Here is a 15,865-nt window from a genome sequence, read left to right as displayed (position 1 = left end):
TACTTAATGCTGGTTACAATATTCTAAAATCACTGCCAGAGAAAAATGACAAAGAGTGATGTCATTTTTTAATAGTAATATTGGCAGTTTGTAATAAAGTGTTGGCTTTTTCCTTGCAAAGGTTTTTTTCCCAATAACATTTACAAGCATACCGTTAGTTACGGTGCCTGTGATTGTCACAATGTGGAGATCTGATACTTGCAGGTAGTGTGGCCAAGTGGTCTAAGGTGCTGGATTAAGGCTCCAGTCTCTCTGGAGGCGTGGGTTCAAATCCCACCACTGCCTTTTGCAAATATTACATAGCTGGAAGCCAACCAATTTGATGTCTTACAGCTGTGTCGTTTAGGCTGAACTTGAAGTAACTAGAATCATCCATCAATCACCTTGCTGAGATTGTTCCTTGTTAACCTGAGGTTCAACGATTGGTGAATCCTTCCTTTCCAGCACTTTGGAGTAGAAAATCAGCAAATAATTGCGATAGTTAATCGTGATCTCTAATTGTCATTATCATTTTGGCCATAACCGTGCAGCTCAAAGAGATTTTATCAAACCAGGTTAGGCAAGTAACCTTTCTGCTGACTTCTTGTAAAAAAGCAACTAACACAACTCAAAGAAAGCTACTGCGATGGCTGGGAATCAAACCCAGGTCAACTGCTTGGAAGGCAGCTTTGCTCACCACTATACCACCATCACTGGACAGCAGTTTTTCACTTCAAATCTTGTAATACATCTGGGTATTGAGACTGGAAATGCACTCTATCACTGAAAGTCCCTCCAGGGGGTCCTGTGTTATCACAATCATCCGAATGGGAAGTTCGTATGACAATGCTGGCTCCCTTCGATAGCTCAGTTGGTAGAGCGGAGGACTGTAGAGGCATAAAGCTGAAATCCTTAGGTCGCTGGTTCAACTCTGGCTCGAAGGATAAGTTTTCTTCAAGAGTTTCCCTTCAGGGATCAATCAAGAATTTCTGATTCTGATGTAGATATGGAAACCTACTTATTGACCCAAAAGCATGATACTTCTTGCCGAGACATAACATGAAACAAAAAAGAGGTGGGGTAGATATGAGCGCAGAAATCCTTTTACGACAGGCTTTACGTGAGATTCATGAAACGTTCGTATCACACCAATCAGAGCGTAAGAATGATCGTACATTGATAAATGCAGCGGCTGGAAAGCGACTTGATTTTGCCACTAAGAAGTGATAGTAGTATTATGATGAATTTGCCTCGCGCGTGACAATCTTTTCCATCATATTCAATAACTAAACCAGATTATTCAATCCATTCCTCTACTTAAATGCAAAGTAGTCTCATCAAGGACCTAAAGCACCCGAAGTAAGAATCATAAACCTAGACCAATGAACAAGGAGAGTCATGTCCTGCTCATTGTTCCTCATATCTTTTCCCAGTTTTTTTCTATTGCGTGCAGTTGAAGCAGGATATGAAAATTGCCAACATGCTGTACAACAATTGTGCTGGCTCCTAATCTGGGTTAATTTAACAATAAACTGGATTTTAAAGTACAGATTAGGGTTGGAACAGCACCTTGCTTCAGGGCTCGTCCGGGAGTTGAACCCGGGACCTCTCGCACCCGAAGCAAGAATCATACCCCTAGACCAACGAGCCACGTAAATATAACTTATTAGCAATTTTCCATCAAGTAAATGTGACCAGTCAGTGACTCGAAAGCCAACCGTTAAGAAGTTTGTTTGGCATGTGGTGTTTTTATGGCTCCACTGCCAGATTGAGCTTTCTGATTATATTGGACTAAAGACTACTTTTGAAGCAAAACATTTTACCAACATTGGAACTTGAATTTTTTGGTCAAAAGTGACAGCAGATAAGCCTAGTTTCCACCATCTATTGGACGACAGACTACTTTTGTCAAAATTAGAAATTGAATACTGGTAAAAAAGAAATGCAGCTTGGATTTGTCACTGACTTGAAAGGCTATGGTCAGGTAGATTGGCATGGGGTCTTTTCATGGCTCCACTGCCCGATTCAGCTTAACGATCTCATTTGACAACAGGAAACATTTGATACAAAATATTTTTACCAAAACAAAGACTTGATTTTGTCAGTAAAAAGTGATAGTATAATATAACAGCTCTCCACATGACACACACAGGGACCGTGACTAACATTATGTTTGTTAATATCACCAGACATAAGGCCACGTGGGTTATCTTTGGGCTGCTCTATGGTCTTCTGCAGAAGGATAAATCCCAGAGTTGGCTCACTCCAGGTAGCTTAAGCAACAAACATCCCTGGGTGGACTTGAACCACCATCCTTTCAGTTAACAGCCGACTGCGCTGACCTATTGCGCCACAGAGACTGCTCCTGTCTGATGTTTTAAGAGCGGGAGCTCGATCTTTAAGCCACAAGCATTTGCTTTATGGCTTTTTGAGGTTGTGCTGCACATGTCTGCTTATTAGATTATCAGGCTATTTTCCTGTTACTCAGAATTTGGGGAAGCTGACTCATGTGGAAATGTAGAAGCTGGACGTGCATTGTATTGTTCTTACATGTCAATTGGATTCTGACTTTCAATTCAAATATTTGGCATCCAAGAAAGTTTCAGAACTGATGATGTATCAGTCATTTTGCTGGTGGTTTCTTGGTCACAGCAACAAGCTTGATCATTGACATAAAGTTGCACGCCACGTATCACAAAACTGTTGGGTGGGGCCTTATATGTTTGCTTGTATTACATCAAGTGACCTGCATACCAATGACTGCAAAGATTAATATGTACATGGGTTGCAGAACTGTACCTTCTAATAGACATAAGACCACTTGGGTTATCTTTGTGCTGCTCTATGGTCTTCTGCAGAAGTGTAAAGACCAGATTTGTCTCTCTCCAGGATATTTACATTGACATGAACCACCATCCTTTCGGTTAACAGCCGACTGCGCTGACCTATTGCGCCACAGAGACTGCGCCTGTTTGAGGGTTTGTGAGCGGTAGCTCGATCTTTAAGCCACAAGCATTTGCTTTATGGCTGTCTGTTAAAACATGAACAGAGACAACTTCTCTTTGTTGAAGCATTATTACAATCAAGCATCAGGATATACATGGGGGGGGGGGGGGGGGGCTCTGCTATGGCTGTGGTAATAAAAGAAATACATAACATTGTAAAGGCTACCATACACAAGGCATAGGAATCATATATGCTAGTAAATAATAACAATAAACCCAATATCAATTACATTATCTTAATGAGCAAGGACATTTAACAATGGCCATTATATCGAATCAGGCAGGTGTAAGCTAGCTAACAGGTGTAACCTAGGTAACAGGTGAAGAACACAAACAAGCTAACTTTTAAATTTGCCAGAACTACAGACCAATACAACAACAGGCTTAAATGAACTGACAACATCAGTTCTAGGACTTACAGTTCTAAAAGACGCACACAATCTCAGTTGATTATCCTCCGGACAACTAGTCTCTTGCTCTTTTCTCTCACAATCACACCTGATATACGACTTTTAGTACAAAACTAAAGTAACAAGCCAATTTCGTAAAATGTAAGGAGTAGAAAGTGCAAATTGTAGTAGACTGCCTCAGTCTGTGGATCCTTATGGAGGAAGCTTGATTGATTGATATACTGCCTTATTTGTACCATAACAGAGATCTAATATTGTATTAAACCAGGTTGGGCAAGTAACCTTTCTGGTTACTTCTTGACAAATAGAGTAAGTAATATCACTCAACGAAAACTACTGCAAAGGCTGGGAATCAAACCCAGGTCAAGTGCTTGGAAGGCAGTTACCTAAAGCACCCTAAGTAAGTAAAAGGATTAATAAAGATAAGTCTAAGTCAATCTCAGAAAAGAGTTTTAAAAAACTGAAAATCTTCAGGAGATGTAGCTCAGTGGTAGAGAGCATGCTTTCCATGTATGAGGACCTGGCATCTCCAGCAGGTATTATGGTAGAGTCTTTAAAAGAGCTGCAGAAGATATTACCTCCTGTGGTAATCTGACTGGTAGGGTTATAGAACGTAGTGGTAGACTAAGACCTCCTGTCACACAAACTAAGCGGTGTGCTCTTTCTTTTATACCTCAGACTATCAGACAGCACAACAAGCACTTTAAATGCACATGTTTTACAGTCTCTATTTTACTGTATTTATGTACTTAAACTGTAGTATGTTTATAGTATTATGCTCCAGTTTTTAGAGGTGTTACAGCAGGTATGAGCACTGTAGTTTCCATTTTTTTTCCATTAGCATCTATTACATAGCTGGAAGCCAACCATGGTGATGTCTTGCAGCTGTGTCATTTGGGCTGAACTTGGTGAAGTAACTAGAATCATCCATCAATTACCTTGCTGAGATTGTTCCTTGTCAACCTGAGGTTAAACAATTGGTGAAACCTTCCTTTCCAGCACTTTGGAGTAGAAAATCAAAACATAATTGTGATAATTAATCGTGATCTCAATATTGATCAAAATAATCGTGATTATCACTTTGGCCATAATCATGCAGCCCAAAGAGATCTAATGTTTAATCCAACCAGGTTGGGCAAGTAACCTTTCTGCTGACTTCTTGTTAAAAAAAGCAAGTAACATCACTCAAAGAAAGCTACTGCGATGGCTGGGAATCAAACCCAGGTCAACTGCTTGGAAGGCAGCTATACTCACCACTCAAATCTTGTAATACATCTGGGCATTGAGACTGTGAAGTGCGCTCTATCACTGAGCTACAGCCCCTGATGATTCCGAAATTCCCTCCAGGGGGTCCTGTGTTATCACATTCACAAGAATGGGAAGTGCGTTCATAAACATTGTTGACCTTCAATAGCTCAGTTGGTAGAGCGGAGGACTGTAGAGGCACAAATCCAATATCCTTAGGTTACTGGCTCAAAGGAGCAGTCTCTTCCAGAGTTTCCCTTCACGGATCAATCAAGTATTTCTGATTCTGATGTAGAGATGGACAGCCGACCCAAAAGCATAATACTTCTTGCCGAGACATAACAAAAAAAAAAACAAGAAGGGCTTATTTAAAGGTTTTATTGCTTACTTAGCCATATAGTTGTAACATTATTTATTAATATAACATTAAAAATAATCACGTTAGTCATATTTTTATGAATTAATTTATTAAAAAAACTATTAAAGAAGATAAGGATAAACAAGATAAAGATAGGATGGCTGAGCGTTCCAAGGCTCTGCTTTCAGGTCGCAGTCTCCACTGGGGGCTTGGGTTCAAATCCCACTTCTTACATGAATTGTTTCCTTCTAGAACTAATTTCAGAGACATGGTATTGGGAAGCTTGAACTCAGCTATTCTCTACATTATAGTGGATATTAATTTGTGCAAGATACTGAATTGAAAGTACAGCCGCCCCTTTTGTGACCATCTGCATGATCAACCCACGTAAACTTTCCATGTGTACACAGTAGACCTATCTACTGCTGTATTCATTGTTTGTGGCAAGAGCTTTAAAACCTATTCTTGACTTGCCTTGTTCCACATCCTGTGTAAACGCTTAGCTTACTAAGTGACTTAAGTTAGCCAGTAATTGTTGTGTGCCTTCAATAGCATAAGTGTTAAGATTATGGAAGAAGCTGCCTGGCAAACCAATGTTGCCTTTCAGAACAGTGGTTCCATGGTGTAATGGTAAGCACTCTGGACTTTGAATCCAGTGATCCGAGTTCAAGTCTCGGTGGAACCTGGTTTTAAGCCAGAGTACTGGTGGAATAAAAAAATCAACCTCTACACTGTCCACATCTAGGCTAATGGGTAAAATATTCTTGGCTGTTTGACTGAAAACAGTATGTTGGTGGTGGCATGTTGAGCTGTGACCTGTACTTCACGTTAACTTAAAAGAGCTCCAAATTTAGACTTAGTTGAACATATTAAAGATATTTCCACAATGTTGACCCAAATGTCAGTCTATTTCCCATCTAGTAGGCACATGTCTGAACACAGGAGGACATTTTGGACAGACACAATGGTGGATCTCTATTCCCACCACATGATTTAGCCTGCATTGCACATTGGGGTACAGAGTCGGTGAGATGCCTTCACATCCCGCAAATCCAGTGTTGCCATTGTCAAGCACATTTCCACACTGGTGACTTTCTTCCATGTCTCCATAAACACCCATATATTTGGGTTGACAATAGGGAAACCTTCCTTTGATAACTATGACCTGGATGACTGAGAACCTACTTTATTAAAAACATAATTGACTTACCATATTATTATTTCTGTGAGAGATCCTATTACACGTTGGATTCTTCAGTCAGGATGGCTGAGCGGTCCAAGGTGCTGCGTGCAGGGCACAGTCTCCACTGGAGGAGTAGGTTTGATATTGGGGATATTGTTTTTGTTTTGTTTTTTGCTGTTTGTTGTGGTGGTGTAGCTTAGGGGGGGTGATAAGACAAGTCGCTTGCAAGGGTTACACAATCATCAGCACACATTTGCACACCAACTTTCAACAGTACATTCCCTTACCTACTTCACATACGCTCCTTTTGTTGCTTGGCCATTCTTATCAAATATGGCTGCCACGCACCAACAGGGGACAGTCGCAAAAAGGGATGGGGACGAAGATGGTGCATCCTGTTTAATTAGTTGTGTCTATAATACACGCAGTTACACTTATATTACATGGTTTCTTTTTATATTATTGGTATGTTTATTGAGCTAAATTAGAGGCAATCAGGGTGTTTGTGGGGTTGAGGGTATTCTGGGGTTGTGTAAATAAAGTAGACAGGACTAGAATATAGCCGATAGATATCAGAGATCCACCCATTACCTTAATTTTTATGCGTTGTACTTTTCCCTTGCCGGGTGAGCTAGGGAAACTGTTACAGCATAGCGGAGTATTCTGTCCACCTCCACACGCGTAGTCTTCTCTTCAAGCAGACTTACTGCCTCCTGGTCTTGTCTTGACCTGGTTACCACTTTCTCATTTTTGTATAGCAGCACATCCAGCTGCTAGAGATTCTCAACAATCTGGAAGAGCTCCATGTTGGAAGGAACAGTGGACGTCAGAAGGTACTGTTGCATCCGTAGCTGTTGCTCCACGATCCGTGCTGGGCCCTGAAACGTTCCCCCCCAGTCTGGTTAAAATGGTGAGTGGTCCACCTGGTAGGCCGAGCTTCACTGGCTCTATGGGGGTGATATGTGGATGATCAGCACCAATGAGAAGGAGTGGGCTGGCGTTCTCAAACTGCTGAAGGGAGAGGCCTGCCATGTATTTATTCCTCTTCTGCAAACTATCTACTGGATAGGATTGATCCGCCATGCCTAGGTGAGCTAAGCCGTTACTCCCAATACTGCCAGTCAGTATACTTTATGTTTAGCTTATACAAGGTAAAAGACAAATTAAGACTTAAAAGGGTTGTTTCTCGTGGAGGTGCTGTGGCTTAGTTGCTTAAAGTGCCTCTCTAGTAAACAGGAGATCCTGGGTTCAAATCCCAGCAGTACCTTGTTGTTGGAAAGATTACCTCTTTTGGCGTATCATCATCATGTCAACCCAACCCCTTTGAAAGTACCCTGGTAGTAAATGAAAATGGCATGTTACATTTACACAGAAACACCAATAACATACCCACCAGGTGTTCTATTTGCCTGAGAACTAATGAAATTAATTAATAAATGCCCTACTTTGGCTCCACTACAGTTCTGTGTCAGTCAGCTGCTCCATTTCACTCACCACTGAGTCAGACGTAATGCCCCGCCCACAACAACATCTGATTAGCAGGCAATTTAAAAACAAGTACAGGTAATCTCTGCAACAACAAGGTGCTGCTGGGATTTGAACCCAGGAATTTCTGCTGACTAGACAGACACTTTTTTTTTTGCAACTCTGCAACTCTAGTGTGAAGATTATAAAGTTTTTATTATAATGAATTCCTTCAGTCTTACCTTGGAAGCTTAGGGCTCCTGCACACTGCGTGCGTGGCGTGAGCGTGTCAGCTGAGGTTAGAATGCCTACCGTATTGGTCAATACTGTTAACATGGGAGGAATAAAAACAGACACGCCACAAAGCAAACGTTATGTTGACTGTTGAGGAGGACTAAATTAGGACTGTGTTTTAAGCTTTTCATGGCTTTCCATGAAACAAGGCCTGCCCGGAGGGAGTGGTTAATGACCTTTGTGATGAGGGGACTTATGGCATGGAGGTTGGATTTTACCAGGGCTTTGGGGAAAGGATCTCTCATCTCTCAAAGACATTGCATAGATAGGACTTATGATGTTCTGGGTAGGCCTGCCTATGAACAGCGAGTCATGAGGCCTTAACGCGTCCAGCTGTCAAGGACACGTCCAGCTGTTTTCATTTGCTGGAGTTTGTAGGGGTCCCCTGCTGGAGCTGCTGGATGAAGATGGATGGATGGAAGCAACCGTGTTCATTAGCTCATTGTATTCTTGCAAGACAGGGCCATCTGTAGAAGGCGCTGTAGCTTAGTGGTTAAAGCGCCTGTCTTGTAAACAGGAGATCCTGGGTCCAAATCCCAGCAGGAAACGTTATAACCAGGAGGGAACGTTCCCTAAACGTTAGTTTTTGGTTTGGTTCGAACTAACCTTTAGAGAACCAAAAACTAACGTTCTCTAAACGTTCTGTGTTAGTGGGGTAATTATCGCTGTCAAAAGGTATGGTGTTATGTCTGACAATGATACTCAATACAGGAAACATGACAATGCATAATATTTTTTTTTATTCTTCAGGTTTGTCTTTTTGTCGTTAATGGCCAGAAGTGAACAGTTCCTTTCTGCCTTTGACCGACATATTTCGGCTTGTTTGTCCAGCCCCTGAGCATGCACAGCAGAGCAGAGTGGTGCAGTGGAAGCGTGCTGGGCCCATAACCCAGAGGTCGATGGATCGAAACCAACCTCTGCTAATCCTTATACTTTGCACCAGCAGTAAATATATTTCCAGTCTGTTGTTTAACAAAGCATCTGTTGCTGCTAGTGTCTGAAGTGAAATGTCTCCGCCGGCTGAAGAGTAAACTTAATAGTTTGTCAAGTTCATTTCTTCCATAAATATAGAAACTACAGTGCTCATACCTGCTGTAACACCCATTCAAACTGGAGCATAAAACAATAAATACATTACACTACAGTTAATAAATACTGTAAATAGAAACATGTACGTTTAAAGTGCTTGTTGTGCTGTCTACCAGTCAGATTACCACAGGAGGTAATATCTTCTGCAGCTCTTTTAAAGACTCTACCATAATACCTGCTGGAGATGCCAGGTCCTCATACATGTAAAGCATGAGCTCTACCACTGAGCTACATCCCCTGAAGATTTTCAGAGTTTTTTTACTTTTTTCTGAGATAGACTTAGACTTATCTTTATTAATCCTTTTGGGATGACTCTCGCAAGGAAATTGAAATATGTTGTGTATAGCTTTAAAACCTGTAAATGGCTGGAAATCAAACCTGGGCAAAATGATTGAACTGCTATACAACGTTCACTGCAAATCTTGTACCACAGACTGAAAAGACATACTTTGGTGGAGACTGGTGGCTTCTAGTACCTGTGAGATAACACAATATTGCTCACAAAGGTACATCTGCAATTCGGTAATGTGTGATTTACCATATTGTGTCATTGGTTTGCTGCCAATCTTAAAGAATGCCTCTCGTTGTCAGCAGGATTTGAACCTGCGCAGGGAGACCCCAATGGATTTCAAGCCCATCACCTTAACCACTCGGCCACGACAACCTGAAATCCAGCGGTATACCTGTTTGCACATACGTTCATAAACTTTTCAGTTGGTTACTAGTAGTTACCAGACACGGGCAAATTGCAAATCGTAGTGCACTGCCTGTGTCTGTGGATCCTCGTGGAGGCAGCTTGATTGATTGATATGCTCTCTTATTTTTACCATAACAGATATCTAATATTTTATCAAATTGGGTTGGGCAAGTAACCTTTCTGGTTACTTCTTGACAAATAAAGCAAGTAGCTACACAATGAAAACTACTGCGATGGCTGGGAATCGAATCCAGGTCAACTGCTTGGAAGGCAGCTATGCTCACCGCTATACCACCATCACTGGACAGTGCAATTGGTGTCCTTAAAGGTTGGATTTTTCCTTTTCGTTAAATTAAGGCATTAAGATCAATTACCAAACAATGATTTTTTTAATTCCTCTTTTTAGTCAACTTGGGTTCCTAAACACATGCACACCACTGTATGCATGTATACCTGCATGCATTTAAAAATGTAGGCTTAAAAAAAAAAACAGAGCCGTATTGACACACAAAAAGAATTTGACAGCAGAAAGCACCATTTTAAGGACACACAGTAGACCTACAATGAAATTGTAATTGCATTGCTTTGAAAATAGTAAGAACCTTCTTCATCACAAACCTGATGGTGCAGTACTTGATCCACATGGATCCACTTGCTGTCCCTCTGGCTGTTCATCTCTCTGTCCCATTTATGTTTTCTTCCTCACTCTCTTCTTCCTCCTCCTCACCCTCTTCTTCCTCTTCCTCACCCTCTGGAATATCCCTCTTTGTGTCAGATCCCTCCCTTTCATCACATGCCCTCTCCCCAAACTCCTCTGGCTCTCCCTCTTCCTGCTCTTCAGTCCCTTGATTTGTTTCTCTCACTGCTGTTTTTCTCACTTTCTGTTTAATTGGGGCTCTAAATCGCTTCCTCGTTTCATGATAAATATTAGAAGAAGAAAAAACTTAGGGGTATGCATTACATTTCCCTCCCTACTCAACACGGACATGAAGCCTGTCGATTACTTTACACAAATGTAGCTATTTGTTATCGCAATGCAACACCAAAGAGGAATGAAATTACGTTTTAACATCACAACATTGGGTAGACCTAGCAAGGAATGTGACATTTGGATTTTTGCTTCTGCTTCGATGAGTTTGATAGATAGATAGATAGATAGATAGATAGATAGATAGATAGATATTTATTGATCCAAAAAAAGGGAAATTATAGGGTTACAGCAGCGTACAACAGTCACACAGTACAGACTAAAAATATAAATGAAATATACGTACAATATACATTAAAAAATAATAATAATAGGATTAAAAGAACAAATATTTGAATATATACAGGATGGGGAAACAAACTACCTAAATAATATGCTGAAAAACACGATCAAGTTGTAAACATGTCAAGACCAGACATTTACTAACGTGATTTCACTCTCTGTGTGAGGAGCAACAGGAACACGGTTATGTGCAAGAACAACAAGTCTCTTACGAGATAAAATGGTTTTGCTTACCTAAGACTCTGGCAACAGGAGAAATCGGAGCTTCTCTCTCAGAGAATAGTGTCTCATTCACCGAGGAGCAGCACCACGTGTGGACGTGGCAGGCACCCCACGGTATTTTGCTCTGAATTAGATTATTATTACACTGAATGGTGTAGAAGTTTGCGTCGCACATTAGTCCCGCTTTCGGCGCGTGTAAAATCATAGTTAATTACTATTTCTTTTGTTTGAGCCATGCAGAGCAGAGTGGCGCAGCGGAAGCGTGCTGGGCCCATAACCCAGAGGTCGATGGACCGAAACCATCCTCTGCTACTTCCTATGCTTTGTATTTGCATCAAGTCTATGTCCAGGCTGTTAACAAGCATCTGTTAAGTGTCTGAAGTGAAATGTCTCCACCTGCTGAAGAGTAAACTTAATGGCATGTCAAGTTTATTTCTTCCATAAAAATGGAAACTACAATGCTCATAATATGTAACACCCATAAAAACTGCAGCATAACACAATACATATACCACAGTACAAGTACATAAACACTGTAAAATAGCAAGTAAAACATGTATGTTTAACGTGCTTGTTGTGCTGTCTACCAGTCAGATTACCACAGGAGGTAATATCTTTAGCAGCTCTTTTAAAGACTCTACCATAATACCTGCTGGAGATGCCAGGTTCTCATACATGGAAAGCATGAGCTCTACCACTGAGCTAGGTAGGGGGTAGGGTAGGGGTGAAAACATACCCCTATAAAATGGGACACCACTTGGTTACATCATCATACAGTATTAATCACAAACTTCCAAGATGCCGTCTCTGTCTGTTGACTGTAGGTTTTGACAACAGTGACATATGCATGTATATATTTATATATTTTATAGTTATTTTATGTTCACTTTGGTGGTGCAGAGGCAGATGTTCTTATCTGTGTAGTACTTAGGTCTGTTTGCAATACATATGTGTATACACATGTATCATGTAAACATACATATACACTCTGTATACATGGTGTGTGTTGTATATCTGTTTCAGTTATCACCGTTTTGAATGTCATTGGTGTTCAGAAAAACATTTTGTTAACAAAAATCCGTCTTTATTGGTGATAAATTAAACATAATAGGCAAAAACATTAAAAAATATATATTATATTAACGAACCGTTATCAACCATTAGAACCATAACTAACATGTCACACACATAAAAAGGCACTCAAATGTGTAAAACTAAAAAAAATACACACAAGACCACAAACAAACAAATTAACTATAGCTGTTCTGATACTCCTGACAAGTCTGATGCCTGTTGGCCAGTAACCCTCCCGCCCTCCCCCCACAAACACACACACACACACACACACACACACACACACATTTCATCAGTGTCTTGTATCAAAACCAAGTGCCAACCAAGTGCATGAACAAGAATTAATTACAAATGATTACAGTAATTCAGTACCAATGCAATAATGAATGGGTACAACATGAACACAGGATTTAAGAAACTTCTGCTCGCTTTCAGCCCCAAAGTGGATCAGCTGCTGTTTCCTCCTGCTTCAAGTGAGCTTGCGTCCTCCCTTGATTTTGTATTTCACTGTCTATGGTTCCAAGGGCCATACACCCCTTACCCCTTGTTCAAAAAGAGTATTGGGACAGCACTAGGTTTCGCGTGAACCCGCAAAACCAAGGGGAAGGGGTGAGATAGAGAAATGAGATTCAGCCCAAGACCTCCTGTAACACAAACTAAGCGGTATGCCCCCTTTTTAATACCTCAGAGTATCAGACAACACAACAAGCACTTTAAATGTACATGATATACAGTTTCTATTTATAGTATTGTAGTATATTTATTGTTTTGTTTATGCTGCAGATTTTATGGGTGTTAGATCAGGTTTGAGTGCTGTAATTTCTGTTTTTATGGATGAAATAAGCTGACATACCATTAAGAGTGTACTTTTCAGCAGATGGAGACATTTCACTTCAGACACTTGCAGCAACAGATGCTTTGGTAAATATTATCAGGTGTCCAGTACAGTCCAGTCACAAAGCATGGCAATTAGCAGAGGATGGTTTTGATCCATCGACCTCTGGGTTATGGGCCCAGCACGCTTATCCAGACCTATGGTCTGGATAATCTGTGATCCACATTTTGAAGGAACAGTTTATGGGTTGTAAAGTTAAACATTTGGTAGACCTTGCCACTATCTTTTATGTGAGCTTCCTGATTACTCACACATTGATTATTCACATGTAACACTTGTGATTGGCTGGTGCTTTAAAAAAAGGGCATAGTGAGTACAGATATAAACATCAGTAAGAAGTCTACCAAGTTTCCTCTTTTCATTTTAGTTTGGACACCCAGTGAGGCTTACCGTGATGATTTGGACTGGGTCGACTAGGGTCTCAATGTCAGACGAAAAAACAGAATTACAACTTCTATTCATGTGCTTGTGCCAGTGCACAGTGCAGTGACAGTTTGCACCTGTCACTGCATTTTCAGCTTCAGTTGTTTTTAAAACACCTGCCCCGTGTGAGGGTTGAACTCACGACCATTAGATTATGAGACTGACGTGCTGTCTACTGCACCAACGACGCTATGAAAGTAATTGTAAGGATTGGAAAAATGTACGTGGAGACCTATGTACTCACACAGAGGCTAAGATCGACCCTAGATATTTTTTCGTGACCCCATGAAAAGGACAAAAGACCGTGTGCAAAGGTTGAAGGAAACGCAAGAATATGACCACAACAAAAGAAATGATAATTCAATGATGGTGGTAGTCAGTTTAGTCAGTGGTGAATGTGTATGCATGGATGAGTGTGAGGTATGGTGTCAGTAATTTATGCTGGACAGAGTAAAACTAACAAAGATGGGGGGGAGAGGTGCTGGACTGAGAGACCTCTAGGCCAATCACAGATGCACAACCAATAATAAAACACTACTGAGTGAATGTGCTCAGAAAATGAAGAACATTGTTCAGAAAGCTTAATGAAGCTTCATTTGACCATAACTATTAACCACCTGAACCTGGTAAAAGGTATGAGGTACTGATGCATAGCTAGCCAGTGATTTACCTACTGTAGATGGTGGTCGGCGTATCAATGAGGCTTGAAAATTTGCAGATGGTGATTCAGAGGAGATGGAACAGTTTAAAGTGTAAAGTAACTTAACTTTCTAAATTGTCGCCTACAGTGCCAACGAGAGCTCTTCTCTAATATTACCGGGAACGCAATAGCTATTCAACTTTAGAAGGTATTGTTGATCTCAGAAACAATGATAGACAGCACCATCTTATCACAACGCCCATGTTTGTGTTTCTTCAAAGTTTGCAAAAACATTCACATGAACTCGCAAATCAATTGATGAGATTTTGGAGGTCAAAGGTTCAATGTCAAGGTGACTGTGTCCTCATGTCTGTCCATCCGATTCTTGTGAATGCAATATTTCTCAACGCCTAGAGGGAAGCACTTTAAATATGGCATACCAAACAACTTGGAGTCGCTGTATATGTATTTCTCCTGAACTGGTGAGCTTGGTGGGTGAAAAGCCCCAGTGGCCTAATGGATAAGGCACTGGCCTCCTAAGCCAGGGATTGTGGGTTCGAGTTCCATCTGGGGTGAATTTTAACACAGTGGTTCAACAGAAGCGTGCTGGGCCCATACTTCAGTGGTTGACGGATCAAAACCATCCTCCACTGACCATCTTTTGTTGGTGACACAAGGGTAGACATTCTGAAAGGGTGATGCATCAAGAGATTATGACCCTCAACCTGATTTCCATAGTGAGATGAATCATAATATAACTGCTGGAAAAGTTGTTGACAGCCCATGAAAAGTGGCAAGTCATGTTCTGGCAGATTACTGTCCATATTAAAAAATCGACATCCACTACCCTGTCAGGACCCTGTAGTAAAGCTGACTTTCCAGTGATGTGATTGGTAATTGGTTGGGCTGTTTACAGGTTTTGATCATATCCATCGGTTACATGGACGGGACTTCAATACCCCGGTTCCACCAACTGATCGCAGTCTTGTCTTTGTCGTTCAACAACTATTTTATCTGTCATTTTAATTATATATATGTATGCATGAATGTATGTATATATATTTATTTATTTTAATATTTTACATGTTCAAATAAACTACTACTACAAACAAATTTGCAGTAACTTGGGTCCTATTTGGCAGCCTAAAAACATGCATTAGGCCGTTGGAAGAATGTGGAATGGAAAGAGATCATTGATGCTTTCACGATAAGTCAAAACAGGAACCCAGAAGCAGATCAGGACAAAGTGTTTATGAATAATAAGGTGAGTATTTATTGAAAAAAGCAGTGTAGCAACGGGTCCGGAAGGTAGGCAGTGGATAGAATGGGTGGTAGGAGGACAGTGCAGGTCCAGGAATGTAGTTGGAGTTGACGGATGAAATGATTATGCTAACGATCTGGCAGGGAATGGATGTCAGGTCATGGTTTAAATGGAGCAGAGGTGGTGATCAGGACCAGGTGTGCAGACTGCAGGTGACAGCAGGTGTGTGTAGTAGAGAATCAGCTGTGATACCCAGAACACCGGCAACACCAAGTCATGACGCTGGAGTCATGATAGTACCTCCCCTCCGACGAATGCAACCGGGCGGACTGCCAGGAGCACCAGGATGGAGCCTA

The 15,865-nt window shown here is 41.0% G+C and overlaps 5 non-coding genes across 5 annotated transcripts; 3 read left to right on the top strand and 2 right to left on the bottom strand.

Moving 5' to 3' along the window:
• Positions 1 to 203: 203 nt before the first annotated feature.
• Positions 204 to 285, top strand: trnal-aag (transfer RNA leucine (anticodon AAG)). Its single transcript has one exon. It is a non-coding gene; the product is annotated as a tRNA-Leu (tRNA).
• A 1,272-nt stretch (positions 286 to 1,557) lies between these two features.
• On the bottom strand, positions 1,558 to 1,629 carry trnap-cgg (transfer RNA proline (anticodon CGG)). The gene has a single exon. It is a non-coding gene; the product is annotated as a tRNA-Pro (tRNA).
• Positions 1,630 to 5,610: 3,981 nt separating this feature from the next.
• Positions 5,611 to 5,682, top strand: trnaq-uug (transfer RNA glutamine (anticodon UUG)). Its single transcript has one exon. It is a non-coding gene; the product is annotated as a tRNA-Gln (tRNA).
• A 3,927-nt stretch (positions 5,683 to 9,609) lies between these two features.
• On the bottom strand, positions 9,610 to 9,691 carry trnas-uga (transfer RNA serine (anticodon UGA)). The gene has a single exon. It is a non-coding gene; the product is annotated as a tRNA-Ser (tRNA).
• Positions 9,692 to 14,750: 5,059 nt separating this feature from the next.
• On the top strand, positions 14,751 to 14,823 carry trnar-ccu (transfer RNA arginine (anticodon CCU)). Its single transcript has one exon. It is a non-coding gene; the product is annotated as a tRNA-Arg (tRNA).
• The last annotated feature ends 1,042 nt before the right edge of the window (positions 14,824 to 15,865 follow it).

This window comes from Etheostoma spectabile, unplaced genomic scaffold (assembly GCF_008692095.1).
Source record: "Etheostoma spectabile isolate EspeVRDwgs_2016 unplaced genomic scaffold, UIUC_Espe_1.0 scaffold00005214, whole genome shotgun sequence".
Taxonomy (NCBI): Eukaryota; Metazoa; Chordata; class Actinopteri; order Perciformes; family Percidae; genus Etheostoma; species Etheostoma spectabile.
This window is presented reverse-complemented; position numbering and strand designations above follow the sequence as displayed.